A 10,738-nucleotide genomic window follows, 5' to 3' on the forward strand; every position below is an offset into this window, starting at 1 on the left:
TTTATAAAACTATAGAAGACTATTTCAAACTAAGACGTGTCGTTATATAAGTTATAGCTGCAGTATTGAAGCATAGTTTGGGAATACCTTTTTATCAATTTGGCTTATACAACATGATACTGATTATCAGAGATTACATCAAAAGTCGTTGAAACCATTTTTATATGCAATTTTATTATTTTATGATAGATGAACATTTTAGGCCCTTAATGACTATCACCCTTTGCACCCTTACATCCACGTATTTTTGCCGTTATAAAAAAGAATGAATTTGTATGTTGGATAGAGATGAGGTTAGGGATCTTAATATTGTGCACCACAAATCCGACTTTTTCGAAAATGATTACTACGTTCATGACATGTCAGTTGTGATGTTCTACGGGTTTATATATTTTTGATAAGCAACACACTGAAACGGATAATGCTAAGTTTTCATATGTTGCCATCATAAATGTACACGGGCTTTCTTTGGAGACTCTCTCAATATCGCTTTATGTAAGAAAATAGATTACTGCATTGATTCTCTTAATGCAGTGCACTCACTCACTTTGAATGATTTTCAAGAAATTCCACAGGCAACGCCGCCTGGTAGTTTACTCACGGTATCCCATACACTAGTTGTATTCCTACATATCTATCAATATCAGTGTGATTGGGCCTTCAAATTTGCTTCCTCGTTTGCTTTGTCATATTTCAGGCTGAAGGCAAATATACAGCAACGTATAACATATATTCATTTCTTGAAATCAATTGGTTAATACCTAATCCATCTTAGGAAAATCATATTAAGAAGGAAAAAGTAATTCGCACTAAATTTACATAGTATTTTAGAGGATATATTCCAACAAAAATATTTGAAGCTACTTTTAATAGTTTTTTTATTTGAAAGTACATATAAACTATTTGAACATGATATTATGCAAAATGTTATTAGTTTCTTCAGAAAATGGAGAAAAAGCTAATATTAAATTATACAATAACTGATTTTTAGGTTCACAATATATCCACATGTTATTAATATATCCTTTATTCTTGCTTGGGATCGAACGTGACCAAATGGTTAACGTGCCAGACTATGGGTCTCCATATCCATAGTTCACGTCCAATTATCGCCAGGAAAAAGTGCCTTCTGCAATTTAGGTCCATGAGTACGTTATAATGGTGATGGCAAACTCTTCTGTTTGGTCAGGCAAAGATATGTAGACTTCCCCCCCCCATAAAAAAATCATGAAAATATTGTTTAGCTTAATACTGCTATACCAGTGAAACTACCAAAAGAAGATTCTATACATTATGATTGACTTAGCCCCTCATTTTATAGCTTAGATATTTGGATTTCGAGAAAATGTAAGTCGCTTACTATTTATAGTGTTAAGTCCTAAAACTGGATTAATCGTTATTTGTAAATAAAGATTGTGGCCCAAATTTTCTGGAATGTATTTTACCTGTCTCTCTATAACTACAGAGAGTCAACAACAGAACTCTTCACATGGTAGATCTGTGTATTGTTAGACCAGATTATCAAGTGTGCTCTAAACAAATCACATTAATATATCCGTGTAGTACCGTCTTAATTTTAAAATACACATTATCAATAAAAAATCACATTAATATATCCGTGTGGTACCGTCTAAATTTTAAAATACACATTATCAATAAAAAATCACATTAATATATCCGTGTAGTACCGTCTAAATTTTAAAATACACATTATCAATAAAAAATCACAATAATAGATCCGTGTAGTACCGTCTAAATTTTAAAATACACATTATCGATAAAAAATCACATTAATATATCCGTGTAGTACCGTCTAAATTTTAAAATACATATTATCGATAAAAAATCATAATAATATATCAGTGTAGTACCGTCTAAATTTTAAAATACACATTATCGATAAAAAATCACATTAATATATCCGTGTAGTACCGTCTAAATTTTAAAATACATATTATCGATAAAAAATCACATTAATATATCCGTGTAGTACCGTCTAAATTTTAAAATACACATTATCGATAAAAAATCACACCTCAAGTTCGAATGTTTGTTTTATAGTGGTTATTCTGCAATTATTCAGCCTTTTATACTAAATCTACTAAATTAACTAATATCTTTAAAAGCCACGACATCACTAGGATAACCACAGCAAAGAGAGATATATTTGTCATTTTATAATGTTCATTATACTCCAAAATTTTCAATAACAATTAACCCACGAAATAACTGCAACCTTCTTTAAACTTTAAAGTTTCACAAAACTCATTTGCGAACACAAACGAACTAATATTCAGTTATGGGTTTTGCCCATGTTCGCAGATATTTTCGCTGTTCACCCTCCTATAGGATATTTGTTTGGCAATATTAATGAAGCATAAAGTATTCCCTAATAACCAGAAGCTTTAAGGATTTTGTAGGTTCGCAAATTTCCAGATTTTTGTCAAACCAATTTTGAAGCATTATACAAAAAATTGCGTGTTCAAAGTAGTGTACTGTTGATGCGGGTTAAAACGAAATTGATGTGCTATTGTTTTATATCGCATGCCGTTGCCTTTACAACGATAAAAATATCAATCATATAAATATTAATTATATTAAGCTAGTGTGTGTGTGTGTGTGTGCATAAAATATCATTCGGGTAGAAATTTATAGTTGAGCCTAACCTTTCAAATATAGTTAAACCAATGCTTTAACGAATCTTTATGAAAGAAATGTGTAGTAATAATTTAAATTTTGAACTTGAAAAATATTATATTTAATTTGTAATAGGTATACCACATGATAATGCAGCTATATATGATCAGTTCTTTAATAGAGGATGTAAAATTTACAAAATGAATTAGATGTGGTTCATTTCAAGTAATGTTCACGGAAAAACATCATTAACTTTTATAGCTACAAATTCTTTTGGAAGTTTGATACAGTATTCTAAAATATAGGAAAGTATTTTGAAATGACATGATGCAGTGTATTTACTAGTTTAGGTTTTGATTTGATTAGTGTTTTGGCTAAAGGCAGATGTTAATCTTAATATTTTCATTTCATACATTTTTACAATTGTGTATCAATATCCACAAGTGATTATATTCATGATGTTAGAAAAACACGTAGGTTCAAGAAGTCTTGGCAGAAATTAATAAAAACCCTATAACCCGAGTGCTTTCGACATGTGGACCTTTCTTCTTCAGGGGCAAACAACTGATTATATATATTAACACCTCAAAGACTATACTTAATTTTATTACTGATTTGGAAATGAATACGAAAAGAAAAACTAAATGTAAATATTTATTTCTGAGAACATGAAATAAACTTATATAAGTATATAAAAAATACAATAATAGCAACTTTTAAAGCATGAAAATTTTGGTTTTAATGATTACAACGTTTTCACCCATAGTACGGGTCATCATCAGATAACAGTTTGAATTTCAGAGAACTTTGCAGACTGGTGATGGCGAGGATAATGCTTGTTGGTGGAACTAAATTAGTTTTTTAGTAAAATGAGGTAGATAGCATATTTATATAGATAAGGGGGGGGGTCATGGATATTTATTTAGCTTTTGATTTGATGACTATATAACTAGTGCTTCAACTGTTGTTGTTTTTTTATGTTGATGCCTTGGATGATAATATGTTTTGTTTCTTTGGGGATTTAAATACGTGTGAGGATTCTTTAAAATCTTCCTTAAGCCTGGTGTTCATTTCTCTCCAGATTTCTCCTCTATAAAAGTTAAATTAAATTTTTATTTTTAGTGGGTAATTGTTAACAATAAGTTTCTTGGTTTTAGTTCCTAGCTTTTATGTGATTATGATATTTATGTCATTACTACAATTTATTCACGAGTCGTTTTCATAATGCAATTAGGTTTCCTCTAATGTGTTCGACATAAGAAACCATAGTAGAGATACAACTGAAGTTGTTTTCATTTTTAAGATTTGTATTATTTCGTTTGTTTGACATTTCTGCAACTTTTAACGACTTCTTTCGGATAGTTGTTTTGTGAAGGAAGATTTCAAAATAGCTTTGTATTTTATCGTCTGCATTGTTTTCAAAGAGTATATTAATTGCTATTTGTATAACAATACACTTCAAGGTTCTAAATTTATCTTTATGAAATGTATGAATTTCCAATTAAGGTATTTCTCTGAGCTTGTTGTCTTTCTATAGATTATATTTTCAAACCCTGATTTTTTGTTTAATGTACACGCTTAAAATCGACTAATCTTAATCAGTGTGAGAGTTTAGAGATGGCTGTGTTTAATGCCCCTTTTTTTCCAGTTATTGAAAAAATCAACACCAATTCGAAATTTTAGTTTTCATTTATCAACAATACCAAAGATGCATCACAAGAACACAGAACGTCCAAATAATTGGAAGTGGAAAAATAAAGGTTCTAAAGGATTCTAAGGACGCAGAAAATGTATTTTCTTATTCTCCTGAGATTTCGAACCCACAAAGATATATATATGTTATTGTTTTCGGCTTTATTTACATTAGAAGTTTATTTTCTAAACTTTAATTTCATTTGTTTCATTCACGAAATATATGTGTCTGGGTTTTACAACCTACACTTGAGGCAATCAAACTTCTGCAGCTGCCCCACTATGTAATGCTTTACTTGCTACATGATTTCCTTAAACCATGACGACAGATGCAGGCTATGCAAGAAATTAATCACATCAAAATCACTTTCAGCTACTCGAAGTAACGGTTTTATCCCCCCGCCGTATTTTTTCTCTCAATACTGATTAAATTTTGAGAACAGAAAAAAAATGTTTTGTTTGTAATAGTTTTGAAAGCTTATTAGACAAGATATTAAAATAAAGTATGAACAAATTTATCGTTGAAGTGTATGGATAAAAGCTAGTGTTATTCTTGCTAGAGATTTCAATTATGAACGAACAATGTTTTCACTTTTAACATTTTATACATACAGTGCATAAAATAATTCAAAGATAGAAGTAACTGGAAATTCTAGCGTTTCAGCTATATGAAGGCAAAACTCGTTGTTGTAAAATAATGTACATGACTCGCTATGAATTCATTATTGTGCAAGTCAGTTATGTACGTTATTTTACAAATGTTATTTTGCTTTGTCATAATTATAATGCTAGAATTTCAAATTACCTCTTCATTGATTTGGATAATATACAATATTACTACTTTGTATAAATCTGTAAGTAGTAGATAACAAATAAATGAATTTATGAATATATATGTGTGTGTAAAAACATTGGAAATACAAGTTAATTAATTTTATATTAAACATTTTCTTTTTACTGCCCTATGAAGAGTGTAAAATAGAATTTTTTTATTCTTACACTAGAAACAAATTAAAATTATTATTAGCGTTAAAACAATCATGACCAAACTATTTTTATCAGAGTTAAAACGTATTTCAAAAATTAATAAAACCAATCCTATATCAGAAACTGATAAGACGTACATTATTTATAAACAACCAAGAAAACTAAACACAATCATGCCTCGTTTTCATTAGATTATTATTTTGGTAACTTCTCTATTAATAATATTATTGGCCATTATTGGTTTATTTGCTGCTTTGCTCCACATAACTTGTGAACAAGACTTAATTTGTTTACATTAGTGCATATCCAACTAAATAGGACAAACAAACAGAAAAAGAGGCCCAGAGAAGGTTACTAGGTTTACTATAATTAAAGTATTAAGTCAAAGTAGCAACATTAGGCCTAGCAGTGCAAGTACGTATTTCTAAGTTTGTATTTTATATTACGGAATCAATCCCTCAACCAGAGGCGAAGTAGTGTTTATGGGTGGCAGGGCAAAGAACAAGAAATCCCAGTATTTGTTTCTTGGAGATATTTCATACACCTTTGGAATACTTGGAATTTGCTGCGTCCTAAATTATGATAACATACTTCTTTCAGACAACAGTCACACACACGAACTGATTATCTCTTTTTGGTTCTCAAATTAAATTATGCGACATTTCTTCTTTGTCTGTTTGAAGTTGGAGACGTTGTTCCGATCTGGCTGAAGGCTACTACCACTACTGCCTTTCTCAGCACTAAACTTATTTTTGAAGCTTGATAGTTAGATTTCCTTCAACAAGGACTGTCAAATAGTTCAATGTGATCGTATCCATAGTGGCTGCACAAATTGCAACTCGAACATCTCGGAGTCTTGCAAATGCAGGTAATCGAGGGAATAATGATTGATGGTACCATACCAAAGAGTAGCTAAGATACAGTCACGGTCACCGGGGCATGGAGCTGTCTGCCGAAAATGTACTGGGCTCTAGTCTTAACATAGATGCAACGCCAAGCGAGGGAGAAGAAGGCTTACGTAGAAGATCGTCGGTTATACTAGAAGTACTGTTATTAACTATGAGGTTTCTACTGATGACGGGGCCAGTTCTAACCCGGTCAATATTTGTCCAACTTGGAAATTCTAACGTGTAACCGTCATATCTCAACGTGTGCTTAGTTGTCATTGTTGTTAAGTACAAAGCTACATAATGGGCTATCTGTGCTTTACTCACCATGAGCATTGAGACCCGACTTTTAGCGTCGTACGACTACTGACTTACCGCTGAGCGCTGGGGTGCCAACAATGCTACATTATGCTCTGCCACCATGGGCATCGAAACCCGACTTTTAGCGTCGTAAGACTACTGACTTAACGCTGAGCGCTGGGGTGCCAACAATGCTACATTATGCTCTGCCACCACGGGCATCGAAACCCGATTTTTAGCGACGTAAGCCTATTGACTTACCACTGAGCGCTGGGGGGGGGGGGCAACTATGCTAAATTTTGTTTAAGTTTCACCAACATCAAATTCAGTTTCGATTTTTAACGTTTGAACCATGCCACCGCGGCATCTCAGGGTCAGCTTTCCTGAACGATAGTTACTTTAACAAATAGAACTAGTTAACAACTGGCAGCTTTTTAATTTAAAACCCTAATATATAACGTAGATGTTATTTTTATTAATGTGTTATTATAAAATTTAATTTTTAATATATTACATGTAATACTTAACGTATAATGTAGCATATGAATTAGAAAATGCTGGTAGTTGTTTTGTAAGTTTTTCTTGTCATTTAAAAAGCGGAAAGGACAGATTGGGAAGGACTTTCAGTAGATTATCAGATGGGGGAAAGGCCAGTTTCAAACTCCTCTGTCGTATAATACTAGTTGAAGTATTGATATTAAGAATGATCTTACGTATTTATGTTTGGTAGTTGGTGTTAATGTACAAATACAAGATACAGAATAATAGATAATAATAAATTGAAAAATCAAAGTGGTTGCTGTAAGCCGTTTGTCTCTTTGTGATAGATGGTTTTGGAATTAGTAACGACGTCACACTACCTGAACCGCACACTGACAAATATGCTGCGACGGGATTCCATAATTGTAAGGAGGAGAGCCTTTGTTTTGGCTAGTGTTAAACTCCTCTTGGGTATAAATCAAACCAAATTCGAAGACACAAGAAATTATAACCAGATGAACACTAGGAGCATTTACATACTTAGTTTTAAGATTGTTAATGTAAGGGTTTTTAGTAATTATTAAATAAAAGGGTGAAGATTGGGTGTTTAATAAATTATAGAAATATAGGATGGTCTATTTATACTTCGACAATATTTTGTTTATTTATTGGGGCAATTTGAATTTTGTACATCTTACAATATCAAATAAAAGGGTGAGGTTGGGTGTCTAATAAATTATAGAAATATAGGGTGGTCTATTTTTACTACAACAATATTTAGGTTTTTTTATTGGGACGTTTTGAATTTTGTACATTACAATATCAAAGAAAGGGATGAAGTTTAGGAGTTTTACATTTTAGAAATTTAGGGTGATTTATTTCTACTTTAAGGTTATATCTAAATATTAAGGGTAGTTGTCTTACCCACTACTCGCTGTAAACAGCGAAAGATAGTAAGAGTTGAGACGTTATGGGTTGAAGCACTCAACTCCTAACCCTTAACTGATTTTCCAAAGTTGCTGGCTAGTTCGAAACCTGCGTTTGGAACTTGTCTGATAAATGGAATATCCGCCACGAGTTTGATTTATTACCACAGACATTTTACGTTAGGAGTTAATGACGACAACAAGGACTGGTAATGAAAAAATAATTTCATATTTTTTTAGTTTCATTTTGAACGTTTTTGTTTTCAGTTAATATCATTACTGATGAAACTTAGTTGAATGAACAGCAATTGCCTGTAAAGGACGACGTTTTAAAAATCTTCCGCTTTTCGTTTGAAGACAAAAAGCAATTGCCATCCATTCTACCAAGTTTCATCATGAATACTTTACCTAAGCAATCAATCGAAGAATTTCATTATTGTTTTATAATGCTGATTTGATCGCCTATTTGCAATTAATGTATTTGATAGTATCAGAACTATTGACTTCATATGTACACAAAAGCAAATAATAGTATTACTTCGCATGGTAATAATGTCATATAAGAATAAGAGTAGATAATTTGAAATTATCATTTAAAGTAATCAAGAAAGCGGTATTTTGTAGCCAAAATAAAAATACAAAGGAAAAGAAGAAACAAAACTCCTAAAGTATTTTCTGTTTACATAGTTTGCTCACCGTGCATAAAATATGCATCTTTATTTCTCTTCTCTAGAATCCAAAACAGCATTCTTTTTCCTTTCTACTGAAGATTATGCACCCTTAGAACAGGCCTGTCTAAAGTCACGTGAAATTTTCCAAAAATTTCAGTATTTCCTCTAATCCTAGTCTGTTAACAGTAATGATAATAAATAATGGTGCAATTATTCTTTTTTCGTAGTGGTATGAATGCAAGAGAAAAGTTCAGTGTGCATACCTTTTGCAAAGTTTGATTGCCAAAAATTTTAAAGCTACCCTATATGGCTTTGAAAATAACTTGGCGTTTCTTCCCCTGACGGCGAACAACAGCAACATACAAGATCGCTGGAGTGAGTACCTGATACGAGAACATTTAGGGTCCATCGCCAGCGGTCCTTGCCTTTACATCATGATATCAAAGTGCTATAAAACTGAGTTTACATTCAGTTTTATATCACATGAATACAATAATGCAATGTGAGTTATGACAAGGTTTTTTGTTTTGTTATTTTCATAAGGTATCCTCTACTTTTGAGTTAAACAGAATTTTGCCCTATTTTTCACTTAGGCAATTTTGGACGCATTTCACTAATATGAAACTCTATAGGGCAAACAAACCATAGCATAGTAACAGTTTAATACACATATTATGAGGTAAGATAGCATGAATAGGTATACTAGTTACTTACAAATAGATTTAATGGTATTGTACACTTCCTACTGGTGGCGGTAATACTATTATTATAAGTTTAATTAAATGCGTGTACAAACTTATTATATACGTTGTATGCGAGTAGAGGCTTCTATTGTCAAAGATGTCTTAAGTACAGTTTTTAAAAATTAGAATGGAACGTTAGAGAAAAATTTATTAAGGCAACAACAATATCATTACTACTGATTATTGTTTGTTATTACACTGGATGTACTAATTCGAATAACACAATTGTAAAGATACGCCAAGAAAACATGCTTCAACTAACTGAAGTAGGAATTTTTGGTTATTTGAATTAGGTTTAGGTTAAGCACAAAGCTACACAATGGACTATCTGTGCTCTGCCCACCAAGCGTATCGAAAACCAATTTTTAGCGTCGGAACCCTGCAAACTTGCATTGGGAGGCATTTGAATTAAGAATTCGCGTTATTGTAACAGTTAAAACACACAGTTTGTTTTCGATGACGAGGAACCCACTTTAAAGTTTTTCTTCATTACCCATTCAAGCCGTCTCCAAGCATTATTACACACTTTGTTTTCTATTAAAGATATATTAGGTACTAAATATTCAACATTTAATTTTTTCAAGCTATATTTTACTAGATTTACATCATTTAGAATTTGAAAAGTGTTCATGTTGTTGTTGTTAATATTATTATTGTCAGTCACTGAACAACATGTTGTGATTTTAAATAAAGGTTAATATTTGAGGGGGATATAATGCAATCAATTCATAAATATTATTTTATGTTGCTAGTCTGTTGTACCGCTGTGGGCTCAAGTTGTTATTTTAGAGAGTTTTGAACAGTAGCACTACTTTACTTCTGATTGGAATTTTAATTAGCCAAAGAAACACGAGTTGAAAACTACTACGACTTTACTGTATATAGTATTGTGCTAATAACGATTTAAAGAACTTCTCAGTTGAGTGCAGCTTTGATTGAGATAACGTACTTTTGAAAAAGTTGTATTACGGATCTTGAGTTCATATAATAAAGCCATAGTGTGTATATATATATATATATATATATAATAAGCATAATACCGCTGGCAGAGTTTATTATGTATTTTTAAAAGACAGAAGAATTATCATATTTACATTACCTAAAATACAAAATATAACTCATTTGCGTAACTATAGCGAATTTCAAACATTTTGTACTATAGCTTACAACAGTCTATTTTGAATATGACAAAGTTTAAACTGCTTATGTTATGTACTTAAGTTCAAGAAGTAATAAACACTTTAAAATAGCTCGGAATTGCAAATGTTTTAATATTGGTTATGATAAACTAGCTTATATCCCGTCAAAAATGACGGGTCAAATATTATCACCTCACCCTATACCCTATACCTCACTATACCCTATGTAACAAATTTGTTATTATATCAACGTTTGTTTAGATTAAATTTATATTT

Source organism: Limulus polyphemus, unplaced genomic scaffold, assembly GCF_000517525.1.
Source record: "Limulus polyphemus unplaced genomic scaffold, Limulus_polyphemus-2.1.2 Scaffold65, whole genome shotgun sequence".
Taxonomy (NCBI): Eukaryota; Metazoa; Arthropoda; class Merostomata; order Xiphosura; family Limulidae; genus Limulus; species Limulus polyphemus.